The sequence below is a fragment of the Mustela nivalis genome (genome assembly GCF_964662115.1).
Source record: "Mustela nivalis genome assembly, contig: HAP1_SCAFFOLD_568, whole genome shotgun sequence".
NCBI classification, from domain to species: Eukaryota; Metazoa; Chordata; class Mammalia; order Carnivora; family Mustelidae; genus Mustela; species Mustela nivalis.
In genome coordinates, this window is record NW_028136091.1 from 97,108 (window position 1) to 123,896 (window position 26,789).

A 26,789-nucleotide genomic window follows, 5' to 3' on the forward strand; every position below is an offset into this window, starting at 1 on the left:
TTCTTGATGTCCTTCCAGATGTGTCTGAGAAAATCTCAGTCTGTGAGACGCTTTGCCATAAGCCCAAAGAAGAAGAGGACCAGAGTGTTGCCAAGGTGAGGTTGCCTCTCTTTTTCCCCAAGGAGCAAGCATTGCTTTCTTGGTTTCTTTCATCAAATTCAGATGACAATCAAATTATACACTATATGTTGGTGAATTGGACATAATAAAAAAATTCATTTTCCTAATGTAAATTTTTTGTACATGGAAGTAAAATGGTTTTTTAAAGATTTTATAACTTTATTTGACAGACAGAGATCACAGTAGGCAGAGAGGCAGGCAGAGGGAGAGGTGGAAGCAGGCTCCCCGCTGAGCATAGAGCCCAATGCTGGGCTCAATCCCAGGACCCTGTAATCATGTCCAGAGCCAAGGCAGAGGCTTTAACCCACTGAGCCACACAGGCACCCCCAAAGTGAATTTCAAACTGTATGTGTGTGTGTATGTATGTGTATATATAATTTTATATACATATATATGTATAAACGTGTATATATATATGTATATGCTTATATATATATACATACATATAAATATATGTGTGTTTATATAAGTATACATATCCATATATATACACATACGTGTGTATACACACACATACACATTTGAGAGGACATATGTATAATTTCCCTTTTGCGGAGAGTCCTGAGTGGTTGTTTCCTGCCCACCATCGTCTGATTCAAGAGGTTATTTACCACTGGCAACAGCAAATCTTGTTAGAATTGCTGTGGTATGATCCTTTCCATCCACAAGAGTTTCTCTTGCTTGGATGAAGAATTTTGTAGTTGCCATCCTGAGTGGACTGGGTAGACACATCTCCCAGGAAAAATAACTTCATACAGGCATCCAGGTCCCACTCTTGGGGCCTTGGATTCAATCACTGTGTTCCATCTGGTTTCCTAATGTCATTCAGAGAACTAAAGATCAGTACAGGCAGACAAGTATACAGCACGGCCAGAGACTCATGGTGTCCTCTTTTCTGTGCCTGCAGCCTCAGGAAACATCAACAGAGGGAGGCGGTACGTATTCTGGACTCAGTCTCTTCCTGGGGAAAAACTCTAGCTGGTAAGGCAGGTGGGGCCCCCTTGCAATCTTCAGTCTGGAGAGCCTCCCTGATTGGGGGTTCTTGGTAGGACTCTTGGTGGTTTGGGGACAGGCATATTTCCCAGGTGACAAAGTATGCTCTTTTGTCTGCAAGACTAGGAAGCCAGTGGGTTCTGTGTGTGTGCTGTGAGTTTGTGTGCATGAGGTTTTTGGTTGAGGTGTCTTTTGTGGCTCTATGTAGTGTGATTGTGAGTGGGTGATTTTTTGTGGGAAACATGGAGAGACAGAGGCGGAAAGATACAGACAGAAAGACAGAGAGGGAGAGATGAATAGAGCAAGAGAGAGCGTGTATATTTCTGCAGGAGATAGATTCTACCACCACTGCCACTGGCCAAAGTCAACATTCTCAGAGAAAAGAATAAACCTCATCTAGGGCACACATTCTAGCCGTGGGAGACACCAAAGGGGCAGTTCAGCCCCTGCCAGCCAACCACATGACCCCACATGATCTAACCCACATTCATATCAAGCAATACTCTCCGAGCTATTCATTTTTCTTTTAAGATTTTATTTATCTGAGAGACAGAGAGAGAGAGAGAGAGAGCCCACAGTCAAGTGGGAGCAGCGGAAGGAGAGAGAGAAGACGACCCTCGCTGAGCAGGGTGGCCCCCATGTGGGACTAGATCTCACAACCCTAAGATCATAATTCAGATGAGCAAAAGGCTGATGCTGAAAGGATTGAGCCCTCCGGGTGCCCCTCCCCGAATTATACTTGAGCAGCACCACCAATGTGCTGACAGGTACATTCTTGATGTCCGTCTAGATGTGGACATCCGCTTGGTCTGGGCGTGGCCTCGCCAGAACATTGAAGTGCAGAAACACCAGCATATTGCCAAGGTGAGCATGCCTGTCTTTACCCAAGGAACAAGCATTGTTTTCTTGGTTTCTTTCAGCAAATTCAGGTGAAAATCAGATAATATATGTTGATGAATTGAACATAATAATAAAAAATTCATTTTCCTACTATAAATTGCTTGTATATGGAAATAAAGTGATTTTTCAAATGTATATGTGTCTGAATGTGTGTGCATGTGTAATTGCATAAATGTGTAATTACACATACACACACATTTGAGAAGACATATGTATAATTTCCCTTTTGGGGAGAGTGCTGAGTGGTTTTCTCTTGCCAACCATCATCTGATTCGAGAGGACATTCACCAATGGCAACAGCAAACCTGGTTAGAATTGCGCTGGTGTACAAAAGATAAAAGAAAGAAAAATGGTGTAACATTATCATTATTTAGAAAAGGTATTGATACTATTTGTTCCAAATTATAGAAATATTATAGTATAACCTCACTTTCTTTTTTTTTTAAGATTTTATTTATTTATTTGACAGAGAGAAATCACAAGTAGGCAGAGAGGCAGGCAGAGAGAGAGAGAGGCAGAAGCAGGCTCCCTGCTGAGCAGAGAGCCCGATGGGGGACTCGATCCCAGGACCCTGAGATCATGACCTGAGCCGAAGGCAGTGGCTTAACCACTGAGCCACCCAGGTGCCCTCACTTTCTTAAAGCTAAAGAAAGTAATTTCTTATTTAGCTTTTAAATTTGGTCAACTTTTATGAGGTACCTATACAGGATACATAAAGCAGGGATCCCAAATGTCCTTGCTGAAAAGAACTTTCTATAGTTAGTAGATCATGCTTTCATTTTAGACCCACATTAGTCTACACTAGACTTTTCGAGCTTTAATATTACATTAGTTAAAATGATTTGGGGTTCTGTGAACAAACGCATTTGCTAAACACTAAGTATGTTCCTAATATGTATAGACAAATAAAGGTTGGTTGAACTTCATGAATGATACTTAAAAAAAAAAAAAAAGAATTGTGGTGGTGGCATTCATTCCCTCAGCAACAGTTTCCCTTGCTTGGATGAAGAATTGGTAGGCACCATCCTGAGTGAACTGGGCACACACATCCCCTAGGACAAACAATTTCCTTCAAGTGTCCTGTTTGCTTTCCGTGGGGGCCAAACACTGGGTTCCCTCTGATTTCCTGATATCACTGAGAGAACTAAAGATCATGAAGTCAGACAGTATACAACATGACCTGAGCCTCATGGTGCTCTCTTTTCTATACCTGCAGGTGCCGCGCAGACTGAGCCAAAGAGGTGTGTATTCTGGAATCAGTCTCTTGCTGTCTGTAGTCAGGGGCACCATCAGATCCTGGGTTCCCACTGGAATGGGGATCAGAGGTGTGGTGAAACAATGGGTTTTCTATGTGCATACCCATGGTCATGTCTTTGTAATTCAGGTAGTGATTTTGTGTATGTGGAGGTGGGCTGTGTCTCAGTGTGAAATAATGAGGTGTGATTCTGAATGGGCATGTGGTTTTGTGTGTGTGTGTGTGTGTGTGTGTGTAACCAGGATTTATGTCTCCCTAAATAGCACAGTTGCTGGTGTGAACTTATCATTTAGGAAAAGACAAAGAAAATCCCGCCCCTTGCCTCATGGCTGTGTTGTGTGTCAGAACTTACGGCATTGTATGACTTAAAAATGTGTGCAGTCTATCGTATGCCAAATACATCTGGTTTCATCTGACAAAATCCCAACACCATGGAGGAAAGTGTTCCCAGGGTCCTGAGAGGATAATAACATTATCAGAATTCCCTTGAGTCTGTCAGGAATGACTTCAGTTCATGATGGGTCTCACCTCTGAGCAGACAGCGGGAGCGATCATGACTAAAGAAAAGGAGCCACAGCATATTCAGTTGGTGTCAGGGAAAAGGGAGGCTGGAGAGGGTGCTGAATGACAGCGAGGATGTAGTGCCTGTGTTTGGGGAGCCTAGCACCGAGATGAGGCCCTTCAACCTCAGATCTCATGATATTTTTCCCATCTCAATTTCTAGGGAAAGACCCTACATTTCTACACTGAGTGGCATTAGTAATAGCTATTTGCCTTGTTCTTGATCTTCCCTGAACGGGGCTCTCACCAAACCCAATCCCAGAGGCCATGTTCCATCAGACTCTTCAGATTAAAGGGATATTTCATCTACGACCCCTCCTCTGTTCCCACAACTTTTTGATGAAAGGAGCCTGAGAAAGAATCCTCTTCCTCGTAGGGGGAGAGCTGAGGCAGGTGGTCCCAAGGGCAGATGGTTGCCACACCCTGTTCTGAAGGGAATCTGAGAAGTGGGAGCCTGTAGGTTCTAGAAACCTTTGTCTCTAGACCATAGTCTCACGATAGTGTTGAAGGGAATGCCTGCTGGGCACAACCCAATACAGAAGTGAGAGCAGCAGCTAGGCTCTAAGGAGTCCTGACTCCATCAGATCCTTCTGCTTTGACGGGTGAGGGCATGATCCAGGGGCTTGGACTAGATCTTCAGAGGGAAGACGTAGAGGGGATGGGGGGGCGGGCAGAGGGACAGCTCAAAGGACAGCCAGGCCATGTGAGAGAGGGAGGGCATGCCAAGATTGCAAGGATAGGTGAATCAGGTGAAGCCTGGGCCCAGCCTGGCCCATGCTGAGGACGCCATTCGGGCTCTTCCTGCACAGGGACGAGGCAGGTCACACTGTCACGGCTGGTGTGAGCACTGTATGGACGTCTTCCTAAATCCCCAGGGAAGGGGCTTGCTTCTCATTCCATCCTCTTCTCCGGCCACCTGTGCGACAAACCAGGCTCTTTCCATCATGGAAATTAGGGAGAGTCAGAGAATGCCGTCAGGTCTTCTGTTCCCCCACCCGAGACACATCAGTGTGGATGGAACAGGACCAGGCCAGACACACGGAGGCTCCCAGCCTGAACCACCCAGGGCTAGGAGGGGCGAGTTTTTACTTTTCACCTGCTTCTGGAAGTCACTTGGTAACCAGTCCTTGTCTACACGCAGTTGGCCAAGGGTTATCTGGCCTGCAGACATATTTATGCTGAAGAGATCTCACACCATGTGGCTATGGCAGCTGTAGAACATTCTAGGTGTTCATGAGGTGAGAGGGGCACAGACTCCAGGCATGGTGAACTTAGCAAAGTCATGGGAGCTGATCCCATGATTGGGGTGCTTCTTGCTCCTCCCTTTTATGGCCCAGAGGACATCAGTTTGATGGTTTCTCTGAAATGATCTGAGAGTTCGCACACCCAAACTCTGTGTCCTTCTACTCAGGGGGACAGGAGACCTGCACCTGGTAGCCACTGCAAGGGCACCAATTGCATCTCTCTCATTCCTTCTCACCCAGATGGTTAGCTCTCAGCAGCCTCTCTTGATACAGCCTGGATTAGGGTCTACTTCAGGGGCAGAAACGTCCCTCTTCACCTTGTCTGGGCCTCTGTGGCCCCACAAAATGCTAAGTGCCTGCCGAGGCTCTTGTATGGACCAGGAAGAGAAAGATGGGCTCCTGGGGACTGTGAACTGTCCCTGCCCCTAGCGAGACATGTCTGCTCATGTGTGAGTTAATTCAAGGAAACAAAGCTAAACAGTCCCATTTTCATCACATCAGCTAAATTACAGGTGCCCCGTAATGCATGTTTACAACACAGAACATTTTCATTTTCACAGACAGCTCCCCTGGGCACCTGTTCTGAGCTTGGCAGAGGGGCTGCTCACAGACCCCATCTAACCCACACTGTTTCCACCAAGTTGGGAACACAGGTTGATCCGTGCACGGGTGAGAGCTATCTTGATCCCATGGAGACAGGGAAGTGCCATGTGAAGTGGCATCGTTCCTTTTGCTGAGCGTTAGCAGCTGTGCTCAAGGTCTTGTTGAAGGGCTCTGACTCAGGGAGCCCAGGGCAGGTCTGAGGACCTGGTGGAAGAGTAGGTGTTGCCAGGCGAGCCAGCCTGGCCTCCACTGGAGCCTCAGGCGCAAGGGAACCCCTCTCTCTAACAACCCGCTGCTCATGCTTGTGTCTCTATAGAATGGAGCCTGGAGATGATAGTAGAAGTCAGCTCAGAGGAAGAAGACCCTCCAGGTAGGGAAGTACACTCAGGTAGGAACCAAGGGGAGAGGGTTCCTGGGAACAGGCAGATTACAGCAGCTACTTTGTAGATCGAGAGTGGGAGGTAGGAAATCAAAAAGATGAAGTATATGTATTAGAGGATTTCTTTCTGTTTTTCAGCCATGGAGAGATTTTATTTTTTAGAGAGAGTGAAGGATTGGCGGGGAGGGGCCATGGGAGAGGGAGATGGTGACTCCAGGCTGAGCCAGGAACCTAATGCAGGCCTGATCCCAAGGATCAGAAACCCAGCTGAATGCAGACATTGAAATGACTGAGCCATCTAGATTCAGTCTCTGTTTTGTTCTTTTCCTGTAATGGTAGGTTTTTTTTTTAATTTATTTATTTTCAGAAAAACAGTATTCATTATTTTTTCACCACACCCAGTGCTCCATGCAATCTGTGCCCTGTATAATACCAACCACCTGTTGCCCCAACCTCCCACCCCCCTGCCATTTCAAACCCCTCTGATTGTTTTTCAGAGTCCATACTCTCTCATGATTCACCTCCCCTTCCAATTTACCCCAAATCCCTTCTTTTGAAATAGAAGTAGTCTGCGTCTGGGCTTTGAAGGTGCTCTGTTTGTAATCCTCTTTTCTTATTTGATATTTATGATTCTCTCCAAAAGTGCAGTGAGGCTGCATTCCTCACTGCCAAACATAAGAGCCTTTGGAGACCCTCCTAGGCTCGTTGGAATTTCAGACCTGTGTGAAGACTGCTGAGCTGGTCGTACACCCTGGTGCTCGAGGGTCCCACTGAGCTGTTTCCTGGACGACCCGGCCCAGGACAGGGGCTCTAGAAGTGGGACCATTGTCTCTGCTCCTGTCTGATCCCACTGCTCCAGCCACACGGTAATGGACCTGCTCCCCACATCATGGTCCCAGACCACCCTTGGACCTTCCCTCAACCCGCTTGGGGCCTCCCCCAGTCTTTCCAGGGCTTGGGTGCTTGGCATGATTGCTGGCAAGTGCTGGGGTTTATATAGCTGTGCTCGCTGTGGAACCCTGTCTCCACACTGACAGCCTAGGGGAATTTGGGTGTCATTTTCCCTCTCCTGTCACATTCACCTCTTCTCTGGGCTAGGACACTTGTGGGCTCTAGTAACACTCAAGTATGATTCCAGTGTCTATGATCAGCCCAGGCATAGGGCAGTACCTTTATTGCCCAGTTGCCTGTCACACTCATGCTCAGCACAAGCCAGGCCCATGAAAATCACCTCCATGCTAGCTGGTTTGACTCACGGGTCAACTGAGGTAGGACTAGGGAGGATGGCAGTAAACCCATCATCATTGCTCCACTGTTGCCATTTCACAGAGCAATCAGGTTGTCGGAGGTGAGAGGAGAAGGGAAAGAAGAAATTCATGATTCGGGGAAGGATGAGGGAGCATAGCAGGAGGGAGCCAAGGAAGGAAGGAAATCATGGGAACAGAAAGTCATGGGCAGCACCTTGGATGCCTCTTGAAAGAATGGGATGACAGGCTTTGGTTGCAGGTGCCAGTTCTGAAATGTAAGGGCCAGAAAGGGCCCAGAGACCCTGGAGGACTTCATATCAGTGGATCATGGTTCTGGGGCTGATGAGATGGGGGGACTGCAGAGCTGAGGACAGAAATTGAGTATTTGGGTCAGGGACATGATCCTGGGAGAAGTGGCCTGAGTCCTCACCTCAGCCTGACTGTCCCCTTTCCCTTCGCAAGGCATGGCCATGTCTGTTACCATCACTCTGCCCAGAGAAGACTATTTCGCAGACTTAGAAGATTCAGAACAATAGATCAATAATCCGTGTGCCATCATTTCCTCTTTCATTCCGTTATACTCTTTCATTTCTTTCTTTTTAGTTTCTTTAGGTAATGAATTATTTTCTTTTGAGACGGAGTGAGATCATGGGAGGGGGTGAGGGGCAAAAGGAGAGAGAGAGAGAGAGAATCCCAGGCAGATTACCCACTGAGTGCAGAGCCTGACAGGGGACTCGACTCCACGACCCTGAGACCATGGCCTCAGGACTCACACACTTCACCAGCTGAAGAAACCAGGCAGCCCTCCTCTCTCTTACTGATAACCTCCTTTTGGTAGCTTCGGCTACTTTCCTCTTTCCTGCTTTTTTTGATTCTCATCCTGTAGGACCTGGGCTTATGCAGGCACTTGCTCTTCTCAGATCTTCAAATCTATAGTCTCTGTCCTCAGCCCTGCTCAGCAAATTCCTCAGCATTTTCCTGGTTTCTGGTCCCCAGTCTGCATGAAAAAGCGAGTGCACAAATGGGCCATAGGCAGACCGAACATGAAGATGGGTTTCTGACCACAACCAATCCAGGACCCAATCCTTGTTGTCAGCCGAGCAAGCAGGCTTACTATGTATGTCAGACTTGGAAGGAGGTTGGCTGCTGTATCTAGCAAAAGGCCAGGAATCTGCACCAGATCCCACAGAACAATAGGCCCTAATGGCCGTAGTTCTATCTGAGAGCTTCCCTAACTCTTGTCCCCACTCCCCACCTAGGTCTGACGGACCAGAAAACATCAAGTTGGGACCCCGAACAGGCACATAGGATGCCTCACTTCTAGACAGCTCACTGAGGCTCTCTGGGCCAATAGGCTCCCATCGGGCATAGCTGAGGCCTTCCCTTTTCCCCACTAGCATGAGTTCTCACTCTTCTGCTTGATGTGGAGTCTCTGCCAAATGCACATAATGGTGGCTTGACTCCCTTGCTCTCGCTAGCTCTGATATTCTTTGCCTGTTGTCATTTGCTTGGCCTTCCTTTACAGGACAGGTCATAACAGAGGTCCCGCCAAGACCCCGTCTGAGCTGCCGTTGCTTCAAAACCACAGCTTTCCAGCCTGGCACCTGGGCCTTCTTCTTGGGTCCCCCTTTTTTTTTGGCCTCCTTGGTGGAACCAGACCATTCCTTTTTGTCCGCTTATGCTATCCTTTTGGTTACAATGTTGTATTGTTGATTCTCAGGGTCCACAGTCTTTTTTTGATCCTTTTCATGAACAGAACAAAATCATGTAGTATCCATCTATGTGCCAGAACACACACTGAACCCTACCTTTTGGGGAGTATTTAAAATACTTCATTTAGATAAGTATCGATTTTATGTATTTCCCTCCACTGGTCCACTCATACAGAAATGCTGTGTTAAAAAAACAGTGATTCGTTTCTCATAATTACTCACGAAGAGCCTGTTTTTCCCACACACAGTGACCGAGAAATTGGTCCGTGAATTCACAAAGGTTGAGAGATAACGAAGTACCTAGCCTTAGCTACACACAGAGAAAAAGCAGATCAAATACATAGATGGTGAGAGAATGACTAATTTGATTAGTATGTGCTTAGAGAAATATGACTTTGGAAAATGGAATTGGTGTTAACACTGCTTTTGATTTCATCTGGGACCCATGTTCAACTTTGTTCTAGAAATGTCTGATGACTCAGGACGGTAAAAATGGATAGGGATGGTGTTTTCAGTCAAGAATGGGACCTCTATTTATTCTCAATATGTGTTTCTTTTCCCCTCTTCACCCTAAAGTTGGGCCAGTGACTCTATGGGGGGGGGGCAGGTCACCTCCCCTCATGTCATTTCCTTTCAAAAACAGAGGGATAATGTGTGAGACAAGAGTTCAACTTTGGAAAGGAAGTCTTTCCTCTCATGTGCCACCCTTGTCTGTGACTAGGCACCTGTCTGGACAGAAGGAGTTGGCCACTGTGCAGCTCGAGTGACTCTGAAAGGTCTATGATGACACCATCACCATGGCGACGAGAGAGACACCTCTGCTGTGCTGTCCAAAGGTCCCTCTTTGGGCTGAGTGAGTCATTGAGACAGGTACAACTCTCAAGGACGGAAACAGGATTGGAAATATTTTGTGTGGCTGCTGTTGTGATATGTTCTTACAGATCTCCGGACTGCTGTTTGCTGCTAACCAGATAGTTCCCTCTTCCTCCAAATATTTTCTCATCATTGAAAATTTTCTCTCTCCCAACTTGTCATTCGGAGTTATACAAATGTTTTATAGTTTAGTTTTATCCCTTGATTTCTATTTTTGGTTAGTCTACCAAGCTAGCTGCCTTTTGTCCTTCGTTGTGAAAACTGTACTCCTCCCTGTGATATCCTGCACTACACCCTTGACACACTAGGTTCCCCTAGGGGAGAAAATACGGCAATGTCTATTTTCATTTCTGTCCAAAATTATATATTCCAATATATGTTCAATATATATATTCGCGATAAGCACCTCCTGAAGCCAACTTGAAACTAGGACCGGCTCCTTCTCCCCTGAACTGTGAACAGGCCTAATATGGGGAAATTCATCAATTCAATTAAAGGGGCCCACTGCCTCCAAACACCTCCACCCCCACCCCTCCTGGCTCAGCTCAGCCTGAGAAGCCTGGAGTGCCTGCCTTTGGGGACCCAGCTGGATTGCCTGCAGGAAGGACGCATGGATGAGCCTGAAAGTCCCACCCTCTGCCAGAGGAGAGAAAGTTTGTCATTTACCCGGGTGCTGGGCTGTCACCACTCCGGGTTCCTTCCTCGCCGGGCTCTGGGCGCTGAGCCCCCAGCCTGCGGGGAAGCGGCTGGACCTGGAAGCCCCGATTGGGGGCAGGAATCCTTTGGCGGCAGCTCGGCCGCCCCGCTCCCCCTCCGGAGCCCTTCTACCTGGCCCTGCCGCCTCGACCCTTACCTGAGGGGGTCTCGGCCACTTGCAAACTCTGCCAGCAGAGCCCAGCAGGCGCCAGGGTCTCCCTCGGCGACTCGCGCGTCCCGCTTGGCTCGCCCGCTCCGTGGGCGCCTTCCCCGCTGCCAGCCGCTGCAGTGGCATCCAGCAAAGCCGACTCGGGATCGCCTTTCTCGCCACCAAGCCTGCTCAGCGCCGGGTCCGGGGCGGGGGTGGGGGGCTGCTCTTCGGGGCTGGCGCAGGGGGCCACCGAGCGCGTGGCCAACGGGAAAGTGCAAGAGTGTGCGTCCTGGATTGCAGCAGCGGCGACAGCGGCGGCCGAGGACTAGGAGGCGGTGGCGACGCCAGCCGGCGAGCCGGGGAGGCGGACGGCGGCGCGAAGTGGAAGCCCGGTTCCCGCGAGCCTGGCGCCCGGGCGGGCGGCACTGCGAGTGCCCTGCGCCGGGACGAGGTCCCGAGCGCGCGCGGCCACCGGGTCGGGGGATGGCGAGGCCGGGGCACGGCGGGCGCGGGCGGCAGCTGGGCGCCGGGCGCCGGGCTCCGGCCGCTGTGCCTCGCGCTCGCCGCCTCGCGCGCTGCCTCGCTCGCTGCCCGGACTTCCCGTCTCAGGCCCGAGCTCCCCGCGCTGCCGCCGCCGCCAGCAGCACGCCTCAACCGGGCGAGCGCTGCCCCCGCTTAACTCCTTACGTGCCACCTGGCCCTCCCGCAGCCGTCCGCGGAGCCAGGCAACTCAGCCCCAGGCAGGCCTCCCGGCCTCGCTTTGCTTGTCTCTAAAATGGGCTCGCGGCCCGGCTCTGGGGAGTCGGGTAGAGAATTAACGGAGCAGATTAGTGATGCGAAGTGCCATGTGGCGGGCATTAAGGAAGTGCTCGATAAATGGCAGAGGATTGGCTGCTGCTGCTGCTGCTGCTGCTGCTGCTGCTGCTGCTGCTGTGCTGGGTTAGCAGGTTACCTTGCAGAGTAAACACCCTGAAAAGGGCGGTTTGGTTTGCTGGTGTTTACTTTGTTCTTTTTAACTGGAAATAGGTTTAAGCTGTGTGACCCTGGGCTAGTCATTTACCCTCTCTGAGCCTGTTGCAGAAGATTCCCTCTGCACTGTGTGACCTTGGGTCTCAGCACCCCCTCTGAACCTCTTGTAGTAGCCTCATCTGTAAAGTGGGGGATGATCGATGTGGCTCACCTTCAAAGGACCTCCTGCAAATCTCTGGAAAGGGAGCTGCTCTCAAGAGAACCACCATGGAGCCAGTCTCCTAAATGCCAGGCACCTGGCCAGGGTAGTTCCAAACACATCACCTCATTAAGTTATGGAAACAACCATAAGAGGCAACTTGTTTCTTTTCTTTCTTTCTTTTTTTTTTTTTTTTTAAGATTTTTTATTTCTTCATGTAACAGAGAGAGAGATCACAAGTAGGCAGAGAGGCAGGCAGGGCGGGGGAGCAGACTCCCCGCTATGCAGAGAGCCCGATGTGGGGCTCGATCCCAGGAGATCATGACCTGAGCGGAAGCCAGAGGATTAACCCGCTGAGCCACCCAGGCCTCCCGAGGCAACTTGTTTCAACTCCCCTTCGCAGGTGAGAGATTTGGCGCCCCAGGATGTTAAGTTCACCCAAGTTAGCATGCTTACAGAGGATTGGAGCTGGACCCAAGGACCTTCTGACTCCCAAACCAGTACTGTTAAGCTGGGGATTGAAGGAGAAGCTCTAATGTGGGCCAACCTTTGTTGAGGCTAGCAACCAGAATTTGCATCTGCATTTCTTTAATTAGAACATGTTGTATTTCCAATTATAAAATTAATTCTGGTCTAATGTAGGTATTTCAGAAAATACTAAAATATAGGAAGGAAAGCAAATCAACCCTATTCCTACCACCCAGAGGTAATAATGAAGATCTTGATGTAGTTCCCCCACTCTTTTTTCTATACCCACATGTAAAGGCAGTTCGCATAAGGCGAATAATCCCAAGCACACCATTCCGTATCAGGAGATAGGAAGGGTCTGGCAGATGCAATTCATGAACCCCTTGCTGAGGCTGGACCCCCCAGGTACCCCCAGCTTCAACAAACCCAGATGACAGTGACCCTACCACTAGTCCAATAGAAACCTTACCAGGTTGGGGATTTGTGCATTTCACCCAGTTACCATTGGACAAACCCTGCTCTGATGCTTTCCCTTCTCCCACTGTTCCTGTGTCTTTTAGAAGACCAAATCATTCCTTTGCCTGGAGTACAGAGACTACAGATGTCACACACACCTTCCAGGCTGCCCAACCCCATCAGGAACAAAGCATTCCCAGAGTGAAGTCCCCAGGAGGACCGAGGCAGTGCTACGGCTTAAAGGTGCAAGCAATCTGGGTTCAAATCTGTGCTCTGTCTCAAGCAGCTGTCACCTCTCTGAGTCTGTTTCACATCTATAACATGGGGCAGAAAGAACACCAACCCTCTGGAGTCGTGAGGCTTACACAAGACGAAGACCAGTAAATACTCAACTCATAGCAGCTATTGCTTTTCATTAGCGAGGAGAAGTGATCTGAATAACACTAATACTGATTGTCAACAACTGTTGAGTCCTTGCAAAGTGCAGGCACAATTCCCATTAATTCCTAACAACAACTTCAGGTGATCGGTATTAGGACTTAGTCCATTGAGAGATGGGGAAACTGAGGCCCAGAGAGATGAAATCCTCTGTCAGAGGGTACATAGTAAGCTCACAGTAGAGGTTGGGTTAGATCCCAGCTTTTCTGGCCCCTGCGGCCCAATCACCAGCACAATTCCAAATGGCAGACTTGTTACCTTTCCCATGTCCTCCTTGTCCCTCCCCAGCTCAGAACCCTCTTGCTCTGTCTGGGGGACAAACCTCCTCCTGGGAGTGATCTGAGTGATCTAGGGACTGACACCTGGCTATGGAGCCCCCTGCAAGGTGCTGGGGATCTGAGAACAGAGCTATTAATCTCCAGCAGCCAACGCCAATCCCCAGCGCCCCCTCAGGCATAGGCACTGGGCTCATGGAGAAATGGAAAAAGCCCCAGGCTGGGACTCAAGCAGGTGAAGTTCAAATGTTAGGCAAGTGTCCTGGATTGGTCACTCCCCATTTTCATCAGCCACAAAAGGACGAATAATGTTTTCCCTGCCTACTTCCTAGGGTTGTTGGGAAAATTATGGATTGGAAAACACCTTGAGGGTAGAACCATGTATAAATACACAGCTGTGATCTTAGAGTCATCACAGGCATCACCATACAAGCAGTACAACAGAGCATCGTGACATTCTGTAGCCGTGGAAACTGGGGGCTCTGGAGACAGAATTGTTTTCCCCCATATAATATCCACCATGTGGAGGGAGGGGGCTGATTCTGCCTTTTCTTCCCTTGCCTAATTCTTGGGGTTGCCAGGGCACCATCCAAACACTGTGTAACCCCCTTGCTGGTCTCTGAAACCAAGAGATTGAGATTCGCTATAGAGAGTAAGGAGTAGGGGCTCCTGGGTGGCTCAGTGAGTTAAGCCTCTGCCTTCAGCTCATGTCATGATCTCAAGGTCCTGGGATTGGGCTCACTGCTGGCCAGGGAGCCTGCTTCCCCCTCTCTCTGCCTGCCTCTCTGCCTTCTTGTGATCTGTCTGTCAAATAAATAAATTTTTTTAAAGATTTTATTTATTTGTCAGAGAGAGAGGGAGAGCACACAAGCAGGCAGAGGCAGAGAGAGAAGCAGGCTCCCTGCCGAGCAAGGAGCCCGATGCGGGACTCGATCCCAGGACCTTGGGATCATGACCTGAGCCGAAGGCAGTGGCTTAACCAACTGAGACACATAGGTGTCCTGAAATAAATACATAAAATCTTAAAAAAAAAAAAAAAAGTAAGGAGTAAAGTTTTAGGATTTTTGTCTAAACCACACAGTCAGTTCGGGCAGAATGAGACATTGGACAAACTAATTTTTGCTAAGGTCCTTCTCTGAGCGGGTCCTTGGCCTGGCCCTCTTTTGGGTATCAGGTTTCTGAGCCTCTTCCTCTCTCTGCTCTTGCTACTTCAGCACAGAATCTTACTGTTTCTTGGCCCAAGTCTGCTGCAGGACTCACGGAGGAGAGTGAAGAAACAAAGCCATCTTTGAAATCAATTATAAAGACCAAAACAATGATGTAAGAGAGCTTCTGTGAGTAAAATGATGTAACACCTCCAAGCTACGTTCATAGAACAAGTCACTAACCAGTACATCCCTGTCTTTGAACCACAGCGTCCTAAAATAGTATTTGCTGTAATTTCCTGAGTAGCTGGTATAAATGGAAAGAGTGTTAGAGTAGTGAGTGAGCTGTGTTGGGTGGTAACTAACTCCCCTTTGATGGTAGTTTTCTTTTTCTTTTTTAGGATGTCGTTTATTTTTTTTATTTGACACAGAGAGAACACAAGCAGGGGGAGCATCAGAGTGAGAGGGAGAAGCAGGCTCCCTGAGAAGCCGGAAGCCCAACACTGGGGCTTGGTGTGGGGAGTCTCGGCTCATGACCTGAGCCAAAGGAGTCTGCCAGGAATCTCTCTCTGCTCCCCAGCCCCTCCGTTCAGAATCCTCCTATGATTTCCGCCATGTCCCCCCTCCCCCGCCCCAGCCCCACTCTTCTGATGGGGGCTGGTCTGCCATGCAGAATCCCAGAGTCCAAGGGCTGTGTCTTTCAACCATTCCTCTGTCCCTGGCACTCACTGAACACAGTGCTCTGCACACAGTAGGCTGTGTTAGTCTGCTTGGGCTTCTGTAACAAAAACACTGAAGACTGGGTGGCCTATAAGCAACAGAAATTTATTTCCCACAGTATAGGGGGCCGGGAAGTGCAAGACCAAGGTGCCAATGGATTCGGTGTCTGGTGAGAGCGCACCTCCTGGTTTGCAGACAGCCATTTTCTTTCTGTGTCCTCTTAGGATGGACGGGGCTGAGGGATTTCTCTTCAGGTCTCATTTGTAAGGGCAAGGATCCTATTCATAGGACTTCCACCCAGGTAACCTATTCACCTTACAAAGGCCTCACCTCCTCCTACTATCACCTTGGGGGTGAGGTTTTAATGTATGAGTTCTGGAGGGACACATTTGGTCTAGAGCACAGGTGCTCTGAAAGAAATGAATGAATTAATAAAACCGTCCAGTATCGCCACAGATATATACAGATGAAAAGAATATCTGGTGTGATCCGGAGAGTTCACTCATTAAAAATTCAGTAAAAGAGGCAAAGGTATGTAAAAGTAGAAGAATGTGTACTGCAGTACCTTTTAATGGCAGAACGCCAGAAAGAATCCAAATGCCCAACAAGTGAGAGAACAGAGGGACCAATTCCAGTATATTCTTAAAGGGAAGGTACCACACGGCCGTGAAAAGTAATGAACTAGAACTCTATGCATCAGCTTGGATAAATCTCAGAAATTAGAGCATTGAGTAAAAAAGCCAAAAAGCTGGCTGCAAGATAATAAATAAGCTAATTGCAAAAGGACACATACATAATACTAGTTAATAAAATTCAGAACTATGGAAAACAATTCAGTATATTTTTATGAGCACCTACATGTACAGTAAAAGCAGAGAAACTGTGAATACCAAGTTCAGGAGAGAGTTTATGGCTGTGGGGGGAGAAAGGGGGCAGCAAAGATCCCAGAGCACTTTCATTGTGTCTTTAATGTTCTACTTCTGATGCCGTTTGGTGGATACGTAGAAGTTTTATTGTTTTTTTGGATTTTCTATTGTATGCCTGAAATATTTTATTTTATTTTTTATTTTTATTATTTTTTAAGATTTTATTTATTTATTTGATGGAGAGATCACAAGTAGGTGAGGAGGCAGGCAGGGGGTGGGGGGAAGGAGCAGGCTCCCTGCCGAGCAGAGAGGCCCATGCGGGGCTCGATCCCAGGACCCTGAGATCATGACCTGAGCTGAAGGCAGAGCCTTAACCCACTGAGTCACCTAGGTGCCCCTGTACGCCTGAAATATTTTATTAAAGAAAAAAAACCCAAGCTAGCTGTTGAGAGTGAAGGCCTAATTCCTATCTCCATTCAGATATTCGCTATGTGTCTCGAACAAGGGATTTAATCTCTGAGCTTCGGTTTCCTCAACATTACAATAGGGATAATAAATCTTGGAAGAATTAAGTGACATCATGGGTGTAAATTGCTTAAAGCAGTGGAAGTATTCAACAAATGGTAACTATTCATAAGTAATTATCAACAGCAGTTAGTGTCAAATTATTTGAAAACTGGAGACATCCAAGTAGATCAGCCATTTTAAAAAAGATTTTATTGTTGAGTAATCTCTACACCCAACATGGGGCTTGAACTTAAAACCCTGAGATCAAGAGTCACATGCTGCACCAACTGAGCCAGCCATGTACATCCAAGATCAACCACTTCTAACCTATCTTCACAGATGACACCCTAAGACTTGAGAGGTTGGGAAGTTGTCTGAGGTCATGGGGGGCATGGGAGGCAGCATTGAGGATGGGAGGTGTGCAGAGGACCCCCCTCTGGGTAAGGTGCTGAGCAGGTGTCTGTTCCAAAATGCTTCCCTCAAAACCTCACTTCCTTCTAGGGAACCAACAATGGTCACATGGGGACCTACTAAAACAGTAGGACCTACTAAAACAGGTACCTGGACAGGTTCTAATGTGGCTTCCTAATCCCAAGGCCTATTTATGTCACCATGAAAGAGATGGAGAAGAATAATGTCACAAGGGCATCCCTTTCTATTTTATATAACTATATTTTTTAATATTTTAATTATTTATTTGTCACAGAGATATCACAAGTAGGCAGAGAGGCAGGCAGAAAGAAAGGGGGAAGCAGGCTCCCCACTGAGCAGAGAGCCTGATTCGGGGCTCCACTCCAGGATCCTGAGATCATGACCCAAGCCAAAGGCAGAGGCCCAACCCACTGAGCCACCCAGTTGCCCCCTATTTTGTATTTTTTTAGTAAAAATCTGATGCCTAACACACAGAGGCATATATCTTCACAAAAATACACAAATTCAAATGCAGTTTGTTAATAGCCCCAAACTGGAGACAACACAAATGTCTATCCATGGGAGAATGGACAGCGTTGCACTCTTTCTGCAGGATAATACTCTCCGGCAGAGAATGAACACACTACTGCTATCAGGACCACACAGACGAATGTCCCAAACAGTATGGATGAAACAAACCAGACCCAAAGCTTTTACTTGCTGATATTTACATGAAGTTCAGCACTGGCAAAACTAACCAGGAGGCTAGATGTCAGAGTAGTGGTTGTGCTTCAGTGAGAGGTTGGAAGTGGGCTGGGGGGCCATCCGGGAATGGATAGTGTTGTGTTGGTTGGTCTGGGTCTTGGTTCCCAGGGTGTGTTCTTCGTGAGAATGCATAAGCTATACTCTTATTGCTTGTACACTTATGGCCATATATTACACTTCAATTAAAATATTGTTTAATATAAAAAAAACTTGCCAATTGCAGTATTTTAACCACTATTAGTTACTGATTGTTTATGCCACATCACGGATGGAGTCATATAATATAGAGGGCAATTGTGGGCCTCTCAGTTAGCAACTTCTCTGAAGCCTTGACCTTGAACGGTACCAGCTGAAACCAGCTTTCGTTTCAGGCTCACTGAAAGGGGGGATTGTCTACTGAGGACCCAGCCAGGTGGAGACAAGGGCCATTACTCAGGACATCTGGTCCAGAGAGACAGTAAAATTATCTGATTTGGCAGTTTCCTGGGATCAGATGCCCCAGATAATGGTCAAACTGCCATGGAGACACCACACATTCCAGCCAAAATACCCACCAGGTGGACCCTTCTCCTGGAGCCCTAATTGTGGGCGGAGCGCAGAGAGAGGCCTGTGCCACCCCGGGGTTTCCTTTCTGCAAGAGGAGCCAAAGGAGCTCTTCCAGAATCTGCATAGGCGCCAGAAAGGTAAGGCCGATCTGGTCCCAGCGGCGCTCCAGGCCTGTCCCCTCCAAGGACCCAGCTCTGAGCCTTTGGGCAAAGATGATCTCATTCAATCTAGCAGCCCTAGGAAAGAAGTAGCATCACAACTCCCATTTTGGGTGGAGGAAACAAGCTGTGAGAGGTTGAATGAGTCTCCCAGGAGTGAACACCAGGGGCGCTATTCCCCATTTCTTATCCAAGTTACTGGCCCATCTGGCATCCCTATGAGCTTCACTTCCACTGGATGCTCAAGGAGTTCAGGTCCCCCGCCATGCAGGCTCACAGGTGCAATTCAAAGTGCAGGGGTTCCATGGCGGAAACTGCTGCAGAGGTAAAAGACAGAGAAAGCAAGGTCGGACAGGAAGAGCCTTCAAACTGAATACAGGTCTGCCCTCTGGGAAAGGCCACGGGAAGGAAGGCAGTCTGTGCGGGGAAATCCCCATACCACAGCTCAGCTCAGAGGCAAGAACATTATCCTGTGTGTACCTTGACTTCCATGGGAAAGTCATATTCAATTATATACTGACACACCTCTCACCAACAGGAGCAGTACCGAGCAGAGACTTTTATTTTTTTGAGTTTATTTATGAGAGAGAGAGAGCGAGATCGAGAGCGCACACATGCATGAGCAGGGAGAAGGGGCAGAGGGAGAGAGAATCAGAATCCCCGTTCAGCAGAGAGCCCAATGTGGGGCTCGATGCTAGGACCTGGAATCATGATCTGAGCCGAAGGCAGACTCTTAATCGACTGGGCCACCCAGGTGCCCCTGGATGGATTTTTTTTAAGATATTATTTGAAGTAATCTCTATATCTAATGTGGGACTTGAACCCATAACCCCGAGATCAAGAGTTGCACATTCTACCAACTGAGCCAACCAGGTGCCCAGAGTAAAGACTGTCTTAAAACACTGTTGCTTATGTATCCAGTTATCTGTGCCCCAAGCCTACCCATGGAGCCACAAGCCCTGCCTTATTTGTCAGGTGGTACCAGTGAAAGACCCTAGAGGACCCGCACCCAAGGACGCACTCACAGACCACTGGATGCAATAAGCAAGAGGATTTTATTCGGGCATGCTCGGACTCCCAGGGACACTTGACCACGAAATCCGCGAGGGATGGGTCAGTGTCCGAGAGCCCCGATCTGTTTCGGGAGTCCCTTAATATAGAATTTTACAGTCCATTACATCAGAGCCCTCACTTTTCTAGCCAGTAATTTCAGAGCATTACAGTAAGGCCTACACATAGGTAGCCAATCCTTTAAAACCAACCATACATTCTGGCCAGTCACCGTTCAGGTAGTGTACAGTAGAGGGTACGTGTTGAATTGCACGTTTCTAACCTTTATCTGTATACGTGCTGAACCGCACGTCTCCAGCTAGCGTACGTGCTGAACCGCACGTCTCCGGCCTTGGTACGGGAGGCAACCCTTATCAATTTTACTTAGTAGTAGGGGAAATTCTTAACAGGGGAAGGGTATAACTTTATTTGATTACACAGCGAACGAGGGTTTAAGCAATTTTTCATTTCTTAGCAAAGCATTAGAAGCATTATTATACAGAAGCCAGAAACAGCTGGGTTAAACACAGATTTTTGCTATTCGTTATCCTGTTATGCTGCTTGCTGACTCCCTTATCTATGGTCAGCTGGCCACAGTTTCTTAGTTAGCATAAGCTGGTTATAAAAAGAATGTTAAAACTTATAGGCTATACTATAGTTCTGACCTGGGGTCCTTCACCAGCACAGAGCAAGGCGTTCACACATTATAAGGACTAATAAATGCACATTTCTGAGCCTGAACTGGAGGCATAGCTGTGGGACCACGTGCCACATGCATTAGTTGATTTAATTCCTGATGTGGGAAACAAAGGCAGAGGAAAAATTATTAATTTTCCTTACTACCTACAGCCCATTGACAAGCCCTTGAAACAAGAACTTCCTCTAGGAACTCAACTGCCTTGATGTTGACACTTTGCTAAGGGCAAAAGGCAATCTAGCTCAACCCCCCCCCGGCCCCACACACACACACTGCCTAGGATCCTGTAAGTCAACTTTAACATATAAAAATTCCTTTGGAAGTTTCCTGTATCTCTTAACCCCCCCAAGATAGGTCTTGGCAATCACCCCACAAGCCTGTGGTCGACTGATAAACATGGTCTCATGGCTAAGGTTTTATTAGACAATAATAAATGACCTTTTCCAACAATAGCTAGCCTCTTCAAGGTCCTAGAAACCTTGTTCCCAAATTCCTTAAAAGGTTTACTCTAACCTACCCCTTCCCAACTTGAAAGTGCATAATGGGCCACTCCTCACGACCCCAGGGCAGCTCTTACTCCCCAGAGGTCCTGTCTCTGTGCTTTAATGAAACCACCTTTTTGTACTAAAGATGTCTCAAGAATTCTTTTTGGTACACTGAAAAGAAATTTTAAAAAAAGAAGAGAAAAGAAAAAAAAAGAAAAGGAAAGGAAAAAAAAAAGAAAGAAAGAATTTGTTTTTGGCCATGGGCTTTGAACCTTAACGCTTTTCCTCCATCAGTCCCCACCACAGCCCCATGTGGACAGTACTGTTGCCATCTTCCCAATGGAGAAACTGAGGCCCACCAGGGTGAGACAACCTTCCGGAAATCATGCACTGGGAGGTTTCAGGCTGGGGTCGTCCAGGCTCCATGCTGGGGTTTTTCCGGCGGGACATGTGGCTGTCAGGCCCGGCAAACAGGTCAGTCCAAGATGCAGCCCGATGTCCTCATTCTCCCTGGAGATGCCCGCCCAGCCTCCAGGGAAATACTCTTGGAAACCAACCTCTTCTGGTGTGTTCCAATTGAAACCCATGAGTATCCTAGGAAGAGAGAGAGCCCGGGGCTTGTGGGTTGAAAGGTTTTTACCATGAAGGTCAGGGGATGTCAGCCCGTCCTGGTTACAGAGCTGGTCCAAGAAGCTTGTGTTTTGAATGTTATTTCTTTCCCATGTCTTCTGTGTTCAACCTTTTTCCATGCAAATAAACTCAGGAGCCACAACTGTGCGAATCACAGCAGCAATTTTTGCTGATCTCCTACTAGGGGTGAGTCTGGGGTCTGCTGGTCTGGGACCCATCACATCCACGTCGGCCTTGCAAACCCACAGCCGCCGTGCACCGTGGGTATTCCTACTTCCATTTTTGAGGTGAGCAAACAGGCTAAGGGAAATGAAGTAACCTGCCCACTGCTGGAAAGTGGCACAGAGAAGACCTGGATCCAGCCAGGTCAAGGTCTGAGCATAAGACAGGGAGAAAGGACACCAGCAGCCTGAACCGGGAGAGCCCTGGAGGCAGCCATTCCTTAAAGACATATTGGGACAGCCTTGTCCTTGGCACCCTGCCTCCCATCACCACTCCAAAGTCATCCACAGCAATCTCTTAGAACATACACAGCTCTGACTACACCACCCCCTGCTCAAGACATCCAAATGGCTTCCTGTTTCCCACAGTTGAAACCCAGACTCCTTCACTTGGCACCCAAGGCCTTCTGGAGCCGGGCCTGAAATCCACTTCCTGCCTCCTTTCCCATGGTTCCAGCCTACCCTCTGTAGCAGACGCTCCCCTGCTCCCCCACACCGCATGCTTGTTCTCCACCTTGCCTTCAAAGACGCTCTCTCTCCTCCCTGGAGTGTTCTTTCTCTCCTTCTGCTTCTCCACCCAGTGAACTCCTGCTCATCGTTCGATTTCAAATGGTACCTTCTTTTGAGATGTCTTGGTTTCTAGAAACCTGTGACTTCACTAACATACCAGGGACGGGAGAGTAGAGTGAAACCAGTTGGGCCAATGGAATCTTCTTCTCTTTATGCCTTAGGACACAATCAGAGAAGGCAATTCCATACCCTTGATGGAGCCCAAAGAAATGCCTCCCCAAAACCATTTACAGAAGCTGGAAGCCTCCCTCCATCCCCTTTACCCCACACTAATTGTTTTGTTTGCCCAGAAATAGCATAACCCATCTTGGGGAAAACTGCTTCTTTCCATTCCAATCTTGTGTGTGTGGAGGAAGCCATCCCTGAATGTGGTAGGGACACCTTGGAGTCTAACTTGGCCAATCTCAGAATCCCAAGGCCCCGACCACAGTGATTGGTCCAGGAATTGGCACATGACCCAAGCCCAACCAATCAACGGACTTCCCTGGGAGTTTTCTGACTAGTTGGTGGGGAACAATGCTATTTTGTGTGGTCGGAAGGTTCTAATGTTTAGATGTCCAGAGCCACCCGTGATACTGGTTTGAGACCAGTGAGGATGACTAGCTTGAGGGAATGAACCAGTTTGCTGACAATAGACTACACAGAGAGGATGTTGCTGAATTAGATTCTGGCTTCCAACACTCCTGGAGATTGCTTTCACCCCTGATCTTTCTGCAAATGGGTCTTGGGGGCCCATGAAGTCTTTAGTAGGAGTTCAAGTTCAAGATGGGTTCTGATCTTAAAACCATAGGGTGAATTTTGGTCACTTAACAACTACAGGGTTCTAACAAACAAAATTTAAAACTCATTCTTCAATTACATTAGGTGATAATGCAGTCAATAAATATTTATTAAAGACCTGGTATAGACTAGGCACTCTGCTAAGGGGGATGCCAGAGGGAGAGAAAAGTATGGTCCCTGACCACACAGAGCTCAGTCCACATTACCCTCACTTAGTTATTGAAATTTAAAATAGTTAAAATTAAATAAAATTTGAAGTTCAGTTCATTAGACTCATGTACTACCTTTCAGGTACTCAGCAGTCCCATGGGGCTGGTGGCTACCGTATTAGGGAGCATGGACACAAAACCTCACCCTCAGCACAGAACTTTCCACTGGCCCAAGCTGGTCTAGAGCCCTGCCCATCCAAAGTGTTCTTGAAACCAGCCCCATCAGGCTCACTGGAAATGCAGAATCTCAAATTCCATCACAGATTTAGTGAGTTGAAATCTGCATTTCAAAGAGATTGTTGTGACTTCATTAAATTAACATTTGTTAATGGAGCATGGGGGAGGAGGGTGTTGAGCCACAGTTACCCAAGACAGCAGTGGTGTGAAATAGAGTTCATTGGTTACTCACCTGTCAGGCAGGCAAGGGGTACTCAGCTGCCTGAAGGGGTCTGAGCAGGAAGAGCCAGGCAGAGTGCTGGGGGCCCAGGCCTTCATTATGGTCCATGTGTTCCCAGTCTGAGGCTAGATTGGTCAGTTCTAATCAAAAAGGGTGGGATTGTTGTAAGCCTCATGGCCCTGGGCGGCAGGAGAGAACTCTCATCACAAGGGCCCTTGGTGGGTCCACGTAAGAAACTTACATTTACTTATGACCACAGATTGTTCATTTAGGACATGTGGCCATGGAAGAGTCGGCATCAGTTCAAGGCCCCTGTAGGCTGCTGGGCCACACAGAGCAGATGCTGAGACCGAAAAACTGTGGAGTAGTTGAGAGAAGTGCTCAACACAGATGCCCAGGCGATTCACATGTGCGTTATCCAAAGAAACTCCATCCTAAGAGCTGCTCTGAGTTTAGCCCCTCTGCCTGACACTGTCATACACACCCTCCCGTGAGCATCAGAGGAGGGTCCCAATCTGTCTTTCAGCCGACTGACCTCCCTGCCAGCCACAAATTCAGCTCTCACAAAGTGGACAGTTGGGCACCCACCTAGTTGGTAAATAGGATTCCGGTAAACTAGGACCCCTGGACGAGGTGGGACCCTAGGGGAAATACCACCCTAGGGATGATTTTCTTCAGGGTAAAACCACTGCAGAGAGCTGGGAGTGAGCAGGCATTTATGCTGTGTTATTAGTTTTATTTTTTTCCCCAGAAAGAGGAAGAAGGCCCTTGCTGTGTGGCATGAGTTCTGCTCGTTCTCATGCTGTAAAGGATGTGCCCACCCCCGTGTGGGCTTAGGGGCTCTCAACCATCCCAGCCTGATTGAGAAGCACTCTTTGAAAAACCTGTGTGCGGCAGGGCACGCGCGCGCGCGCACACACACACACACACACATCACACACACACACTCAACTAATTGGTGGCAACCAACAAGAACCAAGAAAAAAGGCAACAAACTATCCATTTATATTGCAGATTGTGACCTTTATGCTTGAAATCTTTTCAAACATCCTGTTTATAGCTTTGGGGTTCTGGCATTCAATAATTCTCCAAATTATTTTTCTCCGTTGGTTGTTTTATTTTTCCCCCAGTTGTCATTGTGATGCATTGCATTCCCCCAATTTCTGGGCCTCATCACCGCCCCCTCCTGCCCCCTTCTCCCCAGCTGGTTTCTCCTGAGAGTCCCATAATTTGCAAAGACCAAGAGCAGGACTTTTCTTGAATGTTGCCACTTTATTCAGGCGAACCAGCTGCAGGAGCTGCTTTGCAAGGCTTCACCTGCCCACGCAGAGACCAAGGCAAGGGGGTTTCCGAAAGGCTTTGGGTGGAAAGGAGGGCTTTTTCTCCAAGCTGTGCAATGCCTCTACCCCCCCCCCCCCAAAGATCTCCGATGCACTGATCTGTGAGGTCATTCCCGGAAGTGTTAGTAAGTTACAGGGGCAGATATTCCAACTGTGTTACAAGTAACTAGGGGTTAAATTCAGAGGAGAGTCTTCCTTATGGGGGATTTCTCAGGACCTTCAAAAACCAGCTCCTTTGGGGGGTGACGCGAGGTGGCAGGTTTCCCAAGTTTACTTAATCAGAGTGCACCTGTTTTCCTGGATGGTCTCGTAGATCGCCGTCCACCATCCGCTTGTGGGGTGCTGCTTGTCCCAGTTAGTACTGCAGGGAGGGTCCTGAAAACCCAGCCCACAATGACAAGAAGGGAAGTAGGCTCTGCCTCTCTGTAGAATGTGCAGCTGCCTCTGGCTTCCCAGGCAGCACAGTAGGGACTCAGGATCAGAAAGAATGGGTTTGAGCCCTGCTTCCTGGCATCGTTAATATGCCCATTTTAAGTACACAGCTCATCCCCACACTTGTACCTGATGATCTGGGAGCCTGAGTGGACATGGTTCCTTCTGCCTGCCCATTCTCCTCTCTCTTCTGGAAACAAATCCCTTTTTTCAAGGGGACACACAGATCCTTAGAATTAATGAGCCTGTGGAGGCTCATTGCATGTTTGATTCTTCTCAGAGAGCTGATGTCTGCAACAAAAGTGTTTGATGACTGAATGTGGATCGCTGAGTCATTCCAGAAAAAATAACGTGTAACAACAACAACAACAACAAAAGTATCATGGGCTTCCTGTGTACCAGCCACTGTGCTGCTCCAGTTTCCATTCTCGGACTCACTTAATCCTCAGGACAACTCCATGAAGGGGCTTCTACAATTATTCCTATCTTACAGATGGGAAACTGGAATCATTTGCCATATGACTCAGAGAGAGTAATCAGAGATGTCAGGCCGGACCTGTCCTCCTTCACATCTGCAATTCTTAAACGCTTGGACTAGACGGATGGAGAAAAGCAGTCAGTATGATGAGGGAGCAGGAGGCTGGCTGAGGACAAAGCAAAAGCTGGCGCCTTGCACCCCCTCTTCACCCGCTCCCCTCCATATGTGTAGCATTCCTCAGGCACCCCTGACTGCCATAAAACAATAAATAGTTAACTTGCAGGGATCAAAATCCTGCAGAACAGGAATCTCCCTTGCCCTACAAGATGTCCTAGAGACCTAAACAGGGAGGTTACTTTATCAATAGCACAAATTTCCAGAGGCGAATAACTCTTGGTTCCTGAAGCCCTAATGTCCCCCTCCCACCATAAACTGGAGGAGACTGGGGTAGAAAGGAATGTAAATGATAGCCAGATCATAATGCCCCACCAAGAATCCCCCATTATCTTGATGTTAGTGCTTGACCTAAAGACGACATTAATCAAGCCATAATGGCAAAGACTCCCCCCCGGCACCTTGTAGGCCCTCCCTAGCATGTGAGAACTCTGTCGAAATCCCCCATCCCTTCACCACCTCCCCCCAACCGTGGGGTATATAACATGCCTACCCTCACAACCCGGGGCAGCAGCTCTTCCTGCCCACGGGTCCTGTCCCCGTGCTTTAATAAACCACCATTTTGCACCAATGACGTCTTAAGAATTCTTTCTTTAGTCGTCGGCTCCGAACCTCCTCACCACACCGAACCTGACTTAGGTTCTGGGACTTCATCATTTTTGGCGAGCC

At 48.2% G+C, this 26,789-nt stretch overlaps 2 long non-coding RNA genes across 2 annotated transcripts in view; one reads left to right on the forward strand and one right to left on the reverse strand.

Moving 5' to 3' along the window:
- LOC309857263 overlaps positions 1-11,525 on the reverse strand; it is a 60,742-nt gene extending 49,217 nt beyond the window's left edge. The window contains exon 1 of the long non-coding RNA XR_014307589.1: positions 10,741-11,525. This is a non-coding gene — a long non-coding RNA (uncharacterized lncRNA). The remainder of the gene's footprint in view (positions 1-10,740) is intronic.
- Positions 11,526-12,166: 641 nt separating this feature from the next.
- Positions 12,167-15,613, forward strand: LOC309857256. The gene is made up of 4 exons (XR_014307580.1): positions 12,167-12,305; positions 12,931-13,069; positions 14,754-14,859; positions 15,086-15,613. It is a non-coding gene; the product is annotated as an uncharacterized lncRNA (long non-coding RNA).
- The last annotated feature ends 11,176 nt before the right edge of the window (positions 15,614-26,789 follow it).